The following is a 16,051-nucleotide window of genomic DNA, read 5'->3' as shown; positions in this document are numbered from 1 at the left end:
TTTTCCTTCCATTTCACAATTATGTGCCACTTTGTGTTGGTCTATCACATAAAATCCCAATAAAATACATTTACCTTTTTTGTTGTAACATGACAAAATGTGGAAAATTTTAAGGCATATGAATACATTTTCAAGGCGCTGTAAAAGTGATACTAAAATGTGATTATGTTTGCTCCAAATGTTACCTTTTTCTGTGATTTTTCTAATCTCCAAAATCCCTCTTTTTAGCTGCTCTGTTCCAGCTACATGCATTCTCTATGGTCTCACTGTATGTGGGAAAGTAGTCACCCTCTTGTGCCTGCTCCTGAGATGACTACAGACTTACTCGAGGACATAGCATTTTAATACTCTTTCTCTCAGGCCATTCACAACCCCTGACATCATTAGTAATTGAGATTTCAGAACATGCGCTGGAAGATTAGAGGGCCCAATGCTTAATGGGATTTGTAGTATGCATCAAGCAGTCCATGTGTCTGCAACTAATGTGTATTGCTCATAAGAAAGCAATGGAAATAATAAATAGAGGGTTTCGTAAGCGCACACACGGGGTCAGACAGGGAGTGATTTTATGATAAATAGAATATAGTGTTGTTAATTAGATGTGTGAGAATGATTTATGAATCATGAATTTATGAAATTTATGAATGTCTTATTTTTATTGTCACTTTAAAGTATAACTAACTACTCCTGAAGAAGCTATAAATATGGCGAAACATGTCAAGATTCTTGCATTGGCTGTAGTAGGGAATATGTAAATGTAGTCTGTTATTGTCTGTATGAAATGTATTCATGAATGATTTTATAGAAAAATCTTTTTAAATGAAAAATTAAATTAATTATTGAATTTTTAAAAATGGTGTGTTAATTAGCACCTTAAAGGTCCAAATTGATTTCTTTACTGTGACATATATTAACCACTTCCATACCAGGCACTTATGCACCTTCCTGCCCAAGCCAATTTTCAGCTTTCAGCACTGTCGCAATTTGAATGACAATTGCGCAGTCATGCTCCACTGTACCCAAATTAAATTTTTATAATTTTGTTCCCACAAACAGAGCTTTCTTTTGGTGGTATTTGATCACCTCTTCGATTTATTTTTTGCGCAACAACTAAAAAACTACCGAAATTTTATTTTTTTTCCTGTAAATTTTTTTTGGAAATAAGTAAATTTTCTTCTTCAATTATGGGCACTGATGAGGTGGCACTGATGGGCACCGATAAGGTGGCACTGATGGGCACCGATGAGGTGGCACTGATGGGCACCGATGAAGTGGCACTGATGGGCACCAATAGGCGGCACTGATGGGCACTGATAGGCGGCGCTGGTATGCTGCACTGATGTGCATTCATAGGCGGCACTGATGAGCACTCATAGGCGGCACTGATGGGCATTCATAGGCGGCACTGGGCACTCATGGGTGGCACTGATGGGTACTTATGGGTGGCACAGATGGTTACTGATAGGTGGGCACTGGGCATAGATGGGCACTAAGAGGTGGCACTGATGGACACTGGGTGGCACTGATGGACACTGAGGGGTGGCACTGATGGCATTGCTGGGCATCATTACAGTCAGTGCCCATGTTGCCAGTCAGTGCCCATTTGTGGGCACTGATTGGCATTGATTGTGTTTATTTTTTTTGTTTTATCGTTTTTTTTGTTTTGTTTTGTTTTTTGCTCCATTTGGCAACCAGGGGGCACTCCCTGGTGGTCTAGTGTTGGCATCCAAGGGGGGGCTGAGCTGATAAACAATCAGCGCGAACCCCCCCTGTCAGGAGAGCCGTCGATCGGCTCTCCTCTACTCACGTCTGTCAGACACGAGTGAGTAAGAGCCGATCAACGGCTCTTCCTGTTTACATCGTGATCAGCCGTGGTTGGACACGGCTGATCACGTGGTAAAGAGCCTCCTCCAGAGGCTCTTTACCGAGATCGGAGATACAGGGTGTTAGACTGCCCCCCCGCATCACCGATCACCGCGCTGCGTGCCCCCACGGGCGTGCGCCGGCATATAATCCTGTAGGACGTCAATAGACGTCCAGTCAGGATTTCACAACCACTTCCTGGACGTCAATTGGCTATTGACCGGGCGGGAAGTGGTTAAAATATAACTAAAGGCAATTTTTTTTATTTCCATGGTCACCATGCAGGAAGGGGGGATGAGGGTTAATTTCTCTGCAATGACCACCAATGCTGTGGGGGTGGGGTATTTCAATGCCAGTGACCACCAGTGCAGGGCAGGATGGGAGGGGGTTACATTAAAGTTCCACTGACCACCAATGTGGGGGGTTAATAGTGCTGACACCAGTGCTGAGGGCTATTATTGCGGTCACTCACACCAATGCTGGTGTGATCAAGACCACCAACCCCACTCCCCACAGGAGACGAACGGCGGCGATTCCCTGGCCAATCAGGGCTTCCTGATTAGCTGGGAGGAGAATTAGAAAGACAATAGCGATAATTAATTCACTATTGTCACACACGTGGGTGGGCTTGGAGGCTCAGTGCTCTGCGCCCCGAGCCCACCTTTTTTTAAGCCTTAGGCCCTGTACACACGATCAGTCCAAACTGATGAAAACGGACTGAAGGTCCGTTTCATCGGTCCAAACCGACCGCGTGTGGGCGCCATCGGTCAGTTATCCTTTGGTCAAAAAAAATAACTTGCTTTAACATTTGACCGATGGACGCCTAACCGATCGGTCAAAACCGATGGTTAGTACGCAAAAGCATCGGTTCCAAACCCGCGCATGCTCAGAATCAAGTCGACGCATGCTTGGAAGCATTGAACTTCATTTTTCTCTGCACGTCGTTGTGTTTTACGTCACCGCGTTGCACTTGATCGGTTTTTGAACTGATGGTGTGTAGGCACATCAGACCATGAATGAATGAATGAATGAAAAACTTATAAAGCGCGGCGCATGCGAACTGAATCGCTTCTGGGCGCTAGTTGTTCGTGTCTCATGACATCAAAAGAGCAGAGTTTTGATCTGTCTTCTGAAAGTCAGGTGGTTTTCCTCCAACCGAATGCTGGTTGGTAAAGCGTTCCATAGTCTAGGACCCTGAAAAGCAAACCTTCTTTCTCCTTTGGACTTGTATTTGGTTTTTGGTACCCTGACCAGATTTTGGTCGGTGGATCGCAGAACGCGATTCGAATTGTGAGGTTCTATCTTGTCGCAAAGATATTGCGGAGCCTTCCCATGGATGCACTTATGTGTCAGGCAGAGTGCTTTAAATGCAATTCTGTCCTTTACTGGCAGCCAGTGAAGGGTTCTCAACGAAGGTGAGATTGATTCCCATTTTTTTTTCCCAGTCACCAGTCTGGCGGCCGTATTCTGAACGACTTGCAGATGGGAGATTTGGTACTTTGGGAGTCTGAGGTAAAGGGCATTTGCATAGTCCAGTCTGGAATTCACGATTGTTCCCACCACGACTGCTACGTCTTCTTTGGGGATAAATGGAATAAGTCTGCGTAGTAGGCGCAACAGATGGTGCGCTCCGCTGACTACTGACCCTATTTGTGCGTCCATTGTCATGAAGGTGTCGAAGATGACCCAGAGACTTTTGACTTTGGAGCTAGGGGTGATGATTTGGCCCAGAATGGGCGGGGGTGTCCAGGTTGTTGCCAGTTGACTCTTTCGGCTGGCGTGAAACATAAGGAGTTCTGTTTTTGAACTGTTGAGTTTAAGATAACTCTTTGTCATCCAGTTTTCTATCAAAGAGAGACATTTCTCTAAACTGGGATGATGATCCTTTTTGTTGCAGATGCGAAAATACAGTTGCGTATCGTCTGCATAAGAGTGATAGAGTAGTTCTTGGCTACTGATAATATCAAAGAGAGGGCGAAGATAGATGTTGAAAAGCACCGGTGACAGGGGGGATCCTTGGGGGACTCCACATAACACCGTGCGCTTTTCCGACGTGAAAGAACCCAATTTAACTGTTTGTGATCGGTTTTCAAGAAAGGAAGAAAACCATGGTAAATCACCTTCTGCGACTTCTGCTACCTTGGCTAGTCGCATCAGTAACAGTTTGTGGTCTACCGTGTCAAAGGCTGCGCTTAGGTCCAGCAGAACCAGGAGACAAGATTCTCCTTCGTCTGTGGCCTCGAGGGCATCGTCCCATATTTTGAGTAAGGCCGTTTCTGTCCCGTGTCCGGGACGGAAGCCTGATTGTAATGGATCCAGTAGATTGTGGGTATCTAGATGCTGTTGCAGCTGTTGTACCACTACTTTCTCCATTATCTTGGAGAGAACATTTAGGCCTGTTATGGGACGGCGGTGAGTTGGGTCCTTGGGATCCAGGTTAGGTTTTTTCAAGCTTCATCAGTTAACCGATGAAACAGACCTTCAGTCCGTTTTCATCAGTTTGGACTGATGGTGTGTACAAGGCCTCAGGCTCTAATCATGTGCTTCAAAAAACAAACAAACATTGGAATCTTTGCATCCAGCGCCCCGCATGTAGATTAGGGGGCTGGACACATTGATGGGGGGGGGGGCGGTGCCCCTGCGCCCTGCATTATGGGCCGCCACTGCTTGGAGGGAAGCCAGTATGTATTCTTAACTCAAAAACTACCTTTTATTGCTCTCAGCCGCCTTTAGATTTATTTTAATGTGATCCAACTTCCTGTAAAAGGGTGGCTATGTTCATGCGCTATGGTCCCATTATGTAGGAACGTAGACACCATCCATCTCTTGATAACTCTCGAGATGGACTATGGGATTTGTAGCGTCCATAGAGAATTGCATATAACCGCAACTAATGTGCACTGCTCAAGCCAAGGACATTACAATGAGGCAGAAAAACACAGTAAGAAACAATTTCCTAAAAAAATATATTATTGGGTCATTAACCCCCCTGGCGGTATTCCCGAGTCTGACTCGGGGTTACATTTTTCAGCTACGATCGGTAACCCCGAGTCAGACTCTGGCTCGCCTCGCTGGATCCACAGGCAGTGTTTACTTACCTTATCCCTGGATCCAGCGATGCCACCGCGCTGTGTGAGCGAGCGGGTCCTCGCTCGATTCACACAGTGCCTCTGTGTGCCGCTGATCTCCGTTCCCTGCGACGTTACGACGCACAGGAGCAAAGAACGGCGCCAAATTCAAAAAGGTAAACAAACACCTTACATACAGTATACTGTAATCTTATAGATTACAGTACTGTATGTAAAAAATACACACCCCCTTTGTCCCTAGTGGTCTGCCCAGTGCCCTACATGTACTTTTATAAAATAAAAACTGTTCTTTCTGCCTGCAAACTGTAGATTGTCCATAGCAACCAAAAGTGTCCCTTTATGTCAAAAATGGTTTTAGACCAGCTAGAAAACAGCGATAATAAATTATAATCACTTGCAGAATTGTGCGATAGTGATTTGTGGGGAAATTCGTCATAAAAAAAAAAAGTAATGACAGCGACAATTCTGCAACTGAGCAAATTTCAGTGATTTTGAGTTGATTACATTATTGAATAATTTTTATTAGATTATTATTTGTTATAATTATTTATAATTATTTATTATATTATAATTTATAATTTTGTTTTTAAAAAAAATTCATACCCGGGATGCCTACTAGACTCTTGTTTGGACAGATTTAAGTGAGTTATTCCTAAGAATTACAGGCCTACAGTATAAAACGCCAAATTTCCTTGCAAATAATGGTACCGCTTTCAGCACCTTTTTTCTGAAATAATCATACCGCCAGGGAGGTTAAGTGGTGCTTGTGTATGGATTGTTTTGGAGAAAAAGATATTGTTTGGTGTCACTTGAGGAAAGTTGGAAAATTCAACCCAAAACAGTTTAAAACTAGGGAAAATCTTTTGGCCAGGGAAACCGACAACAGTAAAGATGTGATGATAGATCAAATTTTCCTTTATTCTAACTGAGGCTAGAAAAGGATTTGAATAGTGTGTCATTTAAACTAAAATTCTCATTACTGTAAAAAATAAAAAATGAAAAAACATCACACTGTATCGCCAGTAGCGTGCAACCTCCACCCTGCTTATTTGACATCAAATGAACATCATCACAATCCCATGGTTCTTCCTGTGCTCCCCTCCTGTGAGCTGACTTAATGCCAAGTATCCTGATACATGTCTGTTTGCAATACAGTAGATCAGTATTTCTGGAAAAGGGCAGGGAAGCGACAGACAAGGATGCTGTGTTCCTTCTCAACTGATGATGACATGGGTTCTTAGGATGCCAGCGGTTGACCCACATGGTGCCCAAAGTTATAATGCCACATAATTAAAACCTGTAACTTTGTGTAACAAGAAAGGCAGGCTTGATCCATCCGCTGGCTTGCTGATTTTGTTTTGGGCAATTTTAGGCATTTTTCGTTCCTTTTTTTTGTCTGGTGGGAGTTATAGGAAGCTAAAAAAGACAAACTTCATGTGATTATATTAGCTGTAATTAAATATATATTTTCAAGTGAATTTATAGGTGGATTAAAGTGTGGTGTTTTATGTTTTTTGATATTTTATGTGTTTGAGTTAGTTTATCTACATGAAATATAATAATGCATTTTTTATATGCACTGATGAATATTTTTTGCATGTGTGATTACACATTTATATTTATATGGTGCATTTTACACACTTTTCTTTTGATTTCAATGGCCTTTCAATGCACAAAAAATGGACAGGCATATGTTCACTGCAACACATGCCTGTTCATCTGACACATGTGAACACCATTAGAAATAATGGCCCAGATTCAAGAAGCAATTGCGCCTGCGTAACCATAGTTACGCAGCGCAATTGCTTACTTGCCCCGGCGTAACAACTTCTCCTGATTCAGAGAGCTTGTTACGCCGACTGCAGCCTAAGATATGCGTGGCATAAGGCTCCTATGCCCTCATATCTTAGGCTGCATTCTTACGTTGGCCGCTAGGTGGCGTTCCCGTTGTGGTCAGCGTATAGTATGCAAATTGCATACTAACGCCGATTCACAACGTTACGCGAGCCCTACGTACGCAGTTTACGTCGTTTGCGTACGTCGGTTTTTTGCGTAAGGCTGCCCCTTCTATAGCAGGGGCAGCCAATGCTAAAGTATACCCGTCGTTCCCGCGTCGCGAAATTTTAAATTTACGTTGTTTGCGTAAGTGAATCGTGAATGGCGCTGGACGCCATTCACGTTCACTTTGAAGCAAATGACGTCCTTGCGACGTCATTTACCGCAATGCACGTTGGGAAAGTTTCCCGACGGAGCATGCTCACTACGCTCGGCGCGGGAACGCGCCTAATTTAAATGATTCCCGCCCCCTACGCTTACGCCGGGCATTTTGCCGGAGCGCCCACGCAATTTACGGAGCTACTGCTTCGTGAATCGAGGGTAGCGCAGAAAATTTGCGGGGGCGCAGGGCAAAAACGATGCCCTGCGCCTACGTAAAAAAAGCGCAAATGTTACTGAATCTACCCCACTGTTGTTGTTTTTTTTTGGTTCATGTTGGTTTTTACTATGCAACATAATGCATGCATCATATAACAGGTGAATGTCACTAGTTTTGTTTGGTGTAAATTTGTTGCATTGCCTACAGCAATCACGTTCTGTATGACCCTAGTTTGTGGTACTTTCCATTTATACTGGGTGTTTTTCTTTTTAAGTTCAGTGGACTTGAATGTTTTTTCAGCTGAAATGTGCTGTGAAAATTCCAGTGTAGCTATTTTTATGCCTCTGTTGCATTGCTGAACATACTCAGAGCTCTCCTAAGATCCCTTCAGTTTACAAGAATAATCTTATAAATAACATTTGAAAATGTTCAGCGGTTTGTTAGTAAGATAAGGTAATGCAATACAAATACAAAATTCTGGGTTCCTCATAAATCAATGTCCAGTGCTCGCCACTGTTTAACCTCCCTGGCGGTATGATTATTTCAGATTTTAGGTGCTGAAAGCGGTACAATTATTTTGCAAGGAAATTTGGCGTTTTACATTGTAGGCCTGTAATTCTTAGGAATAACTCATGCCGCGTACACGATCATTTTTCAGCATAAAAAAAAACGTTGTTTTTCAGCATGTTGAAAAAACGACATTTTTCCAACTTCATCATTAAAACGACGTTGCCCACACACCATCGTTTTAAAAAAATTATCTAGCAAAGCGCGGTGACGTACAACACGTACGACGGCACTATAAAGGGGAAGTTCCATTCGCCTTTGGGCTGCTTTAGCTGATTCCGTGTTAGTAAAAGACAATTCGCGCTTTTTTGTCTGTTACAGCGTGATGAATGTGCTTACTCCATTATGAATGGTAGTTTTTCCAGAACGATCGCTCCCGTCTCATAACTTGCTTCTGAGCATGTGTGGGTTTTTAACACCGTTTTTAGCCCACACACGATAATTTTTTACAACCCGAAAAACGACATAGTTTCAAACAACGTTAAAAAATGTAGCATGTTCGAATTTTTTTTTTTTGTCGTTTTTCAGAACCTGAAAAATGATGTGAAGCCCACACACCATCATTTAAAATAATTTTTTTTTAAAACAATGTTTTTTTCATGCCGAAAAATGATTGTGTGTACGCGGCATCACTTAAATCTGTCCAAACAAGAATCATAAATTATAATATAATAAATAACTATAAATAATTATAACAAATAATAATATAATTATAATAAAAATTATTCAATAATGTAATCAAATCAAAAACACTGAAATTTGCTCACTTGCGGAATTGTCGTTGTCATTACTTTAATTTTTTTATGACGAATTTCCCCACAAATCGCTATCGCTCAATTCTGCAAGTGATTATAATTTATTATCGCTGTTTTCTAGCTGGTCTAAAACCACTTTTGACATAAAGGGACACTTTTTGGTTGCTATGGACCAGGGGTGTCAAACTCAATTTCATTGTGGGCCGCATCAGCATTATGATTGCCCTCAAAAGGGCCGCTTGTATCTGTAAGATTAGATGTCCAGCGCATCCCCTCTCCTTACATTAGATGTCAAGAGCCACCCCACCATCAGAAGTTGAGTCTCCCACTCTCCCTTACATCACAGTTCACCCCCTTTCCTTATGCAGCTGCTGGGAAGAAGCTGGATGCATTGCTTGAAAGCAGAAAGTAAGGGTCTGTAATAGGACCAGAGGAGGGATGGAGCTTTCATGCAGCTGCAGGAGAGGTGCGAGGGCCACATGAAATGGCCTGGAGGGCCGGATTCGGCCCGCGGGCCTTGTGTTTGCCACCTATGCTATGGACAATCTACAGTTTGCAAGCAGAAAGAACAGTTTTTATTATACAAAAGTACATGCAGGACACTGGGCAGACCACTAGGGACAAAGGGGGTGTGTATTTTTTACATACAGTACTGTAATCTATAAGATTACAGTATACTGTATGTATTGTGTTTATTTACTTTTTTGAATTTGGCGCCGTTCTCCGGCCCCGTGCGTCATAACGTCGCAGGGAACGGAGCTCGGCGGCACACAGGCACTGTGTGAATCGAGCGAGGAGACAGCTCGATCACACAGCGGAGAGGCATCGCAGGATCCTGGGACAAGGTAAGTAAACCATGCCGGAGGATGCTGCGAGGCGATCCAGAGTCTGGCTCGGGGTTACCGCTCTTGGTTCTGAAATTCCACCCCAAACCAGACTCTGGAATACCGCCATGGGGGTTAAAGGCTAAGTTCACCTTTTCTTTTTTTTTCTAATTTCCAGTTCCCCTATGTACTAATAAAGCATTAATGTACTTAATTTGCAAAAATAAAACAACTTTTCATTTATTCTACACACACTTACCTCACTGTCTTTATGGATGTTTCAAAACACTGCTCCATTATTTATGCCTTACTTCCTAGACAGACACAGGAAGTAGTTGACAAGCTGACCTCATTAGCACACACCATGGATCATCCACCCTCAGCTGGTCAACTCCTTCCTGTGCCATGGACTAAGGTCTGTCCAGAAGTAAGGCAGAAATAATCGAATTTAGAAAAAAAAAGGTGAACTTAGCTTTTAAGGCCCCATTCACACTTGTGCATTGAGACATTTGTGATTAGATGTGGGACACCCAGTAGGGGACCCTGCAGTTAGCTGCAAGCAGAAAGCCCCACTAAAAACCATGTTAGGCTGACAGCTCCTGCAGCTATTCGTGGCCATTCCCATGTTATTGCTTACAGGGCAATTACCTGCAAATGATTGGCACTGGACGCAGACTGTATGTGAGCAGCTGTGAATAGCTGCTGGAGCAGTCGGCCTCCAAATGTTTTCAGTGGGACTTCCTGTCTGCAGCTAATCGCAAAGGACCCTGCTGGGTCTCCCGCATCTAATCGTAAATTTGAATGGAGCCCAAAGCTGTCAGCTTCAAATTGAGAGATTTAAAGCATGTCCACGTTCAGTGGTTTCCCTCATTGCACCTGATGCACTTAAAGTAGTACCAAAGTCATATTTGTTACAATAAAGAGGAAGTAAACCACATTTTTTTTTCCTGTAAAAAAAAACCCTGCAAGAAAAAGGCATAATGAGCTAGTACAGTATGCATAGCATACTAGCTCATTATGTGGCACTTACCTTAAGATCGAAGCCCCCGAAGTGCTCCTCGTTCCTATCCACCGCTGCCGCCATGTCTCCTTGTATCGCCGCTCCGGCGCCGTGACCGGCACGATCCCCGCGCATGCGAGGGTTTCCAGGATTATCCCATTGATAAAACCGGCACGCTCAGTGCACCCTTGTCTACGGCGTGCATGCGCCGTAGACATCGGTGCAGTGTTTTCTGCAAATACCTCCTTAACCGTGTGGGTTAAGGAGATATTTCTTTCACCTACAGGTAAGCCTTAATCTAGGCTTACCTGTAGGTGCAAGTTGTCTGGTTGGGTTTACAACCACTTTAAATAAATCTCCGTCCTGGAAACCTTAACAGATAAAAAAAAGTCAGGGACCATGTTGAACTTGGTGATGTCTTTTAATGATCACATGGTGTGGGACATAGACAACACGTTAGTAAAATGTCATTCTTTATAACATTTTAAAGTGGATGAAATCCCTAACTAAAATTTAGCAATGTGCATCTTATGCTGTTGCCTATTTTTATGAAAATACTGGCCCAGATTCAAGTAGAATTGCGCGTTATTTGCGGGGGAGCAGGGCAACGATTTTGCCCTGCGCCCCCGCAAATATTTTGCGCTGCCCTCGATTCACGGAGCAGTAGCTCCGTGAATTGCGAGGGCGCGCCGGCAAATTTGCCCGGCGTAAGCGCGCACAAGTTAAATGATCCCGCCGGGGGCGGGAATCATTTAAATTAGGCGCGCTCCCGCGCCGAGCGTACAGCGCATGCTCCGTCGGGAAACTTTCCCGACGTGCATTGCGGCAAATGACGTCGCAAGGACGTCATTTGCTTCTAAGTGAACGTGAATGGCGTCCAGCGCCATTCAAGTTTCACTTACGCAAACGCCGTGAAATTCAAATTTCACGGCGCGGGAAGGCCGGCTATACTTTAGCATTGGCTGCCCCTACTATTAGAAGGGGCAGCCTTGCGCTAAAAGTAGCCGTACGGAAACTCCGTACCTGGCTTGCGCGGGGCCCGCGCAAGCTTGTGAATCAGTGGTAGTATGCAATTTGCATACTACACGCTGATACACAATGGCAGCGCCCCCTAGCGGCCCCCGCAAGAATGCAGCCTAAAATCTGCGAGGCATAAGAGCCTTATGCCGCGCAGATTTTAGCCTGCAGTCGGTGTAACGAGGTTCCTGAATCAGGAGCACTCGTTACACCGGAGCAAGTAAGCACTTGCGCTGCGTAACCTATGGTTGCACGGGCGCAAGTGCTTCTTGAATCTGGGCCACTGTTTTCACTTTTAGTTCATCCTTTGTTGAATCCAGCTGTTAGGGCCTTTTTTGCAGCAACGTCCCATCTACAGTGATTCTTTCCAACCATGGCTGCGTGGCCTTTTCGGGACAGGCTTCCTGATGGCAACAACAGTAGACAAAGTACTGTACATGTAATAGATGTTAAAACATCCACTTTTAGTCTACATTTGCATCCTGTGTAACAGGGTGATAACACAGGAAAGCAATTGGGAGACAGGAACAATGTTATCACACTATTATAAGAAGTGTCTGAACCCTTTAAAGAGACCCTGTCACCAGATCATTCACCTCAACACCAATCTTCCAAATAGAATATATTGGCATTTTATGTGTTTTAGATATATTTACTTATAAAAACCTCTCTGGTGTAGATGTCCAAAAGCCATGCGACTGGTGCTGGCCACCGCCATCTTGGATGAGATGTCAGCAGCCCTATCCAACACACAATTGACACTCTATAGCAGTGGCGGTGCGTCCATAGTTGGCACAGGAGCGCCGCCCCCTCTCTCCTGCACCTTCACTCAACAATATATAGATTCATGCATTGCATGAATCTATGTATTGTCGCCGCTGCCGCCCGCTATTCAGGTGGCCGCCCCTCTGTTGAGCGCTGGCCATCTGAATAACAGCGGTGGGTGTGTTCTGAAAGTGTCTATCAGAGCCAGCGGCTTCCCGATTACAGCCTTTGGTCTCTAATCGGCTTCCAAATGGTTAACCAGAGGGCGCACAGGGTGTGTGTTCCCTGGTTAACACTGACACGCGTCTCAGCCAATCAGGTTCCCCGGGTCTGGTTACCGGTAACCTAATTGGCTGAAGCGACATCAAGGGCGGGAGAAGACTTTGAGGGATTGTGGAGGGAGGATGGCTGACCCGAGAAAGGTAAGTGCCGGATGGGGGGGGGGGGGGGGGTATTTTAAGGGGCAAACTGGCGGCATTTTAAGGGGCAAACTGGCAGCATTTTAAGGGGCAAACTGGCGGCATTTTAAGGGGCAAACTGGCAGCATTTTAAGGGGCAATCTGGCGGCAGTTGATGGGCAAACTGGCGGCAATTGATGGGAACAGTGGCAACGTTTGATGGCACAGTGGTGACAATTAATGGCACAGTGGCTGCGTTTGATGGCACAGTGGCGACAATTAATGGCACAGTGGCGACAATTAATGGCACAGTAGCTGCGTTTGATGGCACAGTGGCAACAATTGATGACACAGTGGCTGTGTTTGATGAGACAGTGGCTGAGTTTGATGGCACAGTGGCTGCGTTTGATGGCACAGTGGCTGCGTTTGATGGCACAGTGGCAACAATTGATGGGCACATTGAGGCTGCAATTAATGTTTTGTTTTTTTTTCGTTTGTTTGCGCCACCCCAAAAAAAATTCAGCACCAGCCGCCACTGCTCTATAGTATTCCCTTCACGTCTCCCCCTAGCTGGTATATATAAGGTTATATAGGGAGGTAAGGGGAGGGTGACAGATGTTGGGCCAGCACAGACAGTAATTAGATAGTTCCTCATAAAAGATAGAAGTGCCAGGGCCGTGCCCTTTTTAGTGTGCTTCATAGCAGGTTCAACTGCAGATTTAAAAAGACTGAAAATGACATTTGTAATCGCATGAACATTTTTAATCTTATGAGATTGTAACAATTTGAGTTTACATAAACTATAAACAGTTTCATTTGCTAAACGCTATGTACTTCCATATAAAAGGAAAATGATTTTCGTGTAGAAGAAGCGTGCTAAATAATCTTAGCAGTTAGTGAACGTTAGATCATTTGCTTGTTTTGATATTTTACAAGATGAATTCTCAGCCCTAAAATGGTAAAGTCGTGCAAGAAGTACATTGTGGAAATTCCAGCACAGGAAGTGAAATACTTTTACGGCTTTGAAACTATAGGTTTTAGGAAGAAAAACTAGTGTGTGTGTGCACTTTGATTGTGGTTGTAGCAAAAAAACAAACAAAAAAAATGACTAAATGTTTATTTGTATCATTTACAATATATATTACTGCAGCATTTTAAAACCATATTTACATATATACAAAAATATTATCTTTATCAACATTCGATAAAAAAAAAAAAAAGCAACAGTGTACTTAAAGCGGACCTGTCATATAGACGTGTGCTCAGAGCAGACCCACCATAAAGGGAGAAGTGGTAGGGTGTAAATGAGACTGTGGGGCTGATTTACTAAAACTGGAGAGTGCAAAATCTTGTGGAGCTCTGCATAGAAACCAATCAGCTTCCAGGTTTTATTGTCAAAGCTTCATTGAGCAAGCTGAGGTTAGAAGCCGATTGGCTACCATGCTCAACTGCACCAGATTTGGCATTCTCCAGTTTTAGTAAATCAGCCTCTGTGTGCTTGTGCTTGATATTTGTTCAATTTTTGACATCAGTCCCTGTTATTGAGAGCACAAACACTCTGATGTTGAACCTGGGGCTCTACCAAGGCAAATCAAGAATGCTAATCACAGTCACATTGCCAACAAAAACCATATTTTCTAGGCAGTACCCCTATGATCCCAAGGTGAGGTCTGTAAGCAAAACCAAATATGCTCACTTCACCTAACGCTAAGATAAATCTTTATACATATGAAAAGGAGAAACAACAGCAAGGGGGTAGATTAAAGCTAACATGTTTAAACAATGCAGCAACTTATTAATGAAAGAATAAGGCATGGTCCTGTCTCATTAAAGCATATCTGAACTTTTATTAACTTTTTACGTTTTATGTGGTTTGCAATTTTTTTATGTACGTTTATGTTTATGAAAGCCTTTTTTGATGCTTACCTGGATGATCTTGTAATTTGGTCACTGGTGATGTTACTCACTAATGACGCAGGTCCGTATTGGGGGTATTTTAAACAATATCATGGGTTTTAACAATTATTTTCAATCACATCATATTTTCATATCTATGAAAGACGTTGTATACCCTCCTATATACATTGTACCGATAGGTAAGCCCAGAATAAGGCTTACCTATAGGTACTGTAAATATCTCCTAAACGTGTGTCGTTCAGGAGATATTCACTGTATACTGCGCCAATGATGTCATCCGCGGAAGCGCTCTGAAGGAACGGCTGCCCTTGTCATTTTTTTCAGGAGAGTGACGTTACGCGGCTCCGGTCAGTAACACAGCCGGAGTCCGTAGCCCCGGAAGGAAGACTGACAAAGATGGATGCGGTCTGCAGCGGGGACGACATGTTTTTTTTTTTTTGCAGCTAGCACATTATGCCTTAAGGCTGCTTTCACACTAAAAGCGCCCGGGCGTCGGCGGTAAAACATAGTTTATGCAGCACTTTTCGGCCGTTAGCAGGGCACTTTAAAAGAGTTAAAAGCAGCGCTTTGCCGGCGGTTTGGCGGTGCTGCCCATTGATTTCAATGGGCAGGGGCGCTTTAGGAGTGGGGAGTTCAGTTTCATTTTCTGACGCCCTGCCAGTGCGATGCATACTTGCACATTATACCATTACCTTGCAGGGTTAAAAAAAACAAAAACATTGGTGCAGTTTACTACTGCTTTAAGTACAGCTGTTGGGTCAGGTTCAGAAATCCAGATTTCTAAAGATAAATTTCTTTATAATAATTTAACCTTTTCAAAAAATGTGTGTCATATATGAAGTCACTACTTAGTTATTGTTTTGTTGTTGTAGGTTGTTGTAGTACGTATTGTACATAAATAAGAAAATCCTTCAACTCATTCCAAACTTTTTTGTAAAATGGCATCTTATGTTTTTTAGCTTTTTATTGGCACTGTGTCCTCCTAAGAAGATTTTTTTTCTTCCCTAGAGACACAAAAAGAGGTGAGACATAAATACCCCTAGAGGGAGGGGAAATTCCATATTTGACAGCTGTCACAGAACTGTTCCAGTGAGAACTGTAAAACTTTAGATTTCCTCTCAGGTTTTGCTCACCACCAAGACCTAATGTAAGAGTAAGGCCCAGATTCTTGTATCTTGGCGTAAATCTCCGCGGGCGTAACGTATCTCGTTTACGTTACGCCGCCGCAAATTTTTACGGGCAAGTGCTTTATTCACAAAGCACTTGCCTGTAAAGTTGCGGCGGCGTAGCGTAAATCCTCCCGCGCAAGCCCGCCTAATTCAAATGATCTGGGTAGGGGGCGTGGATCATTTAAATTAGACGCGTTCCCGCGTCGATCGTACTGCGCATGCGCCGTCCCAAAATTTTCCCGACGTGCATTGCGCGAAATGACGTCGCAAGGACGTAATTGGTTTCGACGTGAACGTAAATGGCGTCCAGCGC

General features: G+C 43.6%; 1 protein-coding gene across 2 annotated transcripts in view; it reads left to right on the top strand.

Annotated features, from left to right (window-relative positions):
- CCDC146 (coiled-coil domain containing 146) overlaps positions 1 to 16,051 on the top strand; it is a 150,147-nt gene that overhangs the window by 16,663 nt on the left and 117,433 nt on the right. The gene's annotated exons all lie outside the window — the stretch shown is intronic.

Source organism: Rana temporaria, chromosome 3 (assembly GCF_905171775.1).
Source record: "Rana temporaria chromosome 3, aRanTem1.1, whole genome shotgun sequence".
NCBI classification, from domain to species: Eukaryota; Metazoa; Chordata; class Amphibia; order Anura; family Ranidae; genus Rana; species Rana temporaria.
The sequence above is the reverse complement of the archived record's forward strand: the minus strand, read 5'-3'. Positions and strand labels throughout refer to the sequence as shown.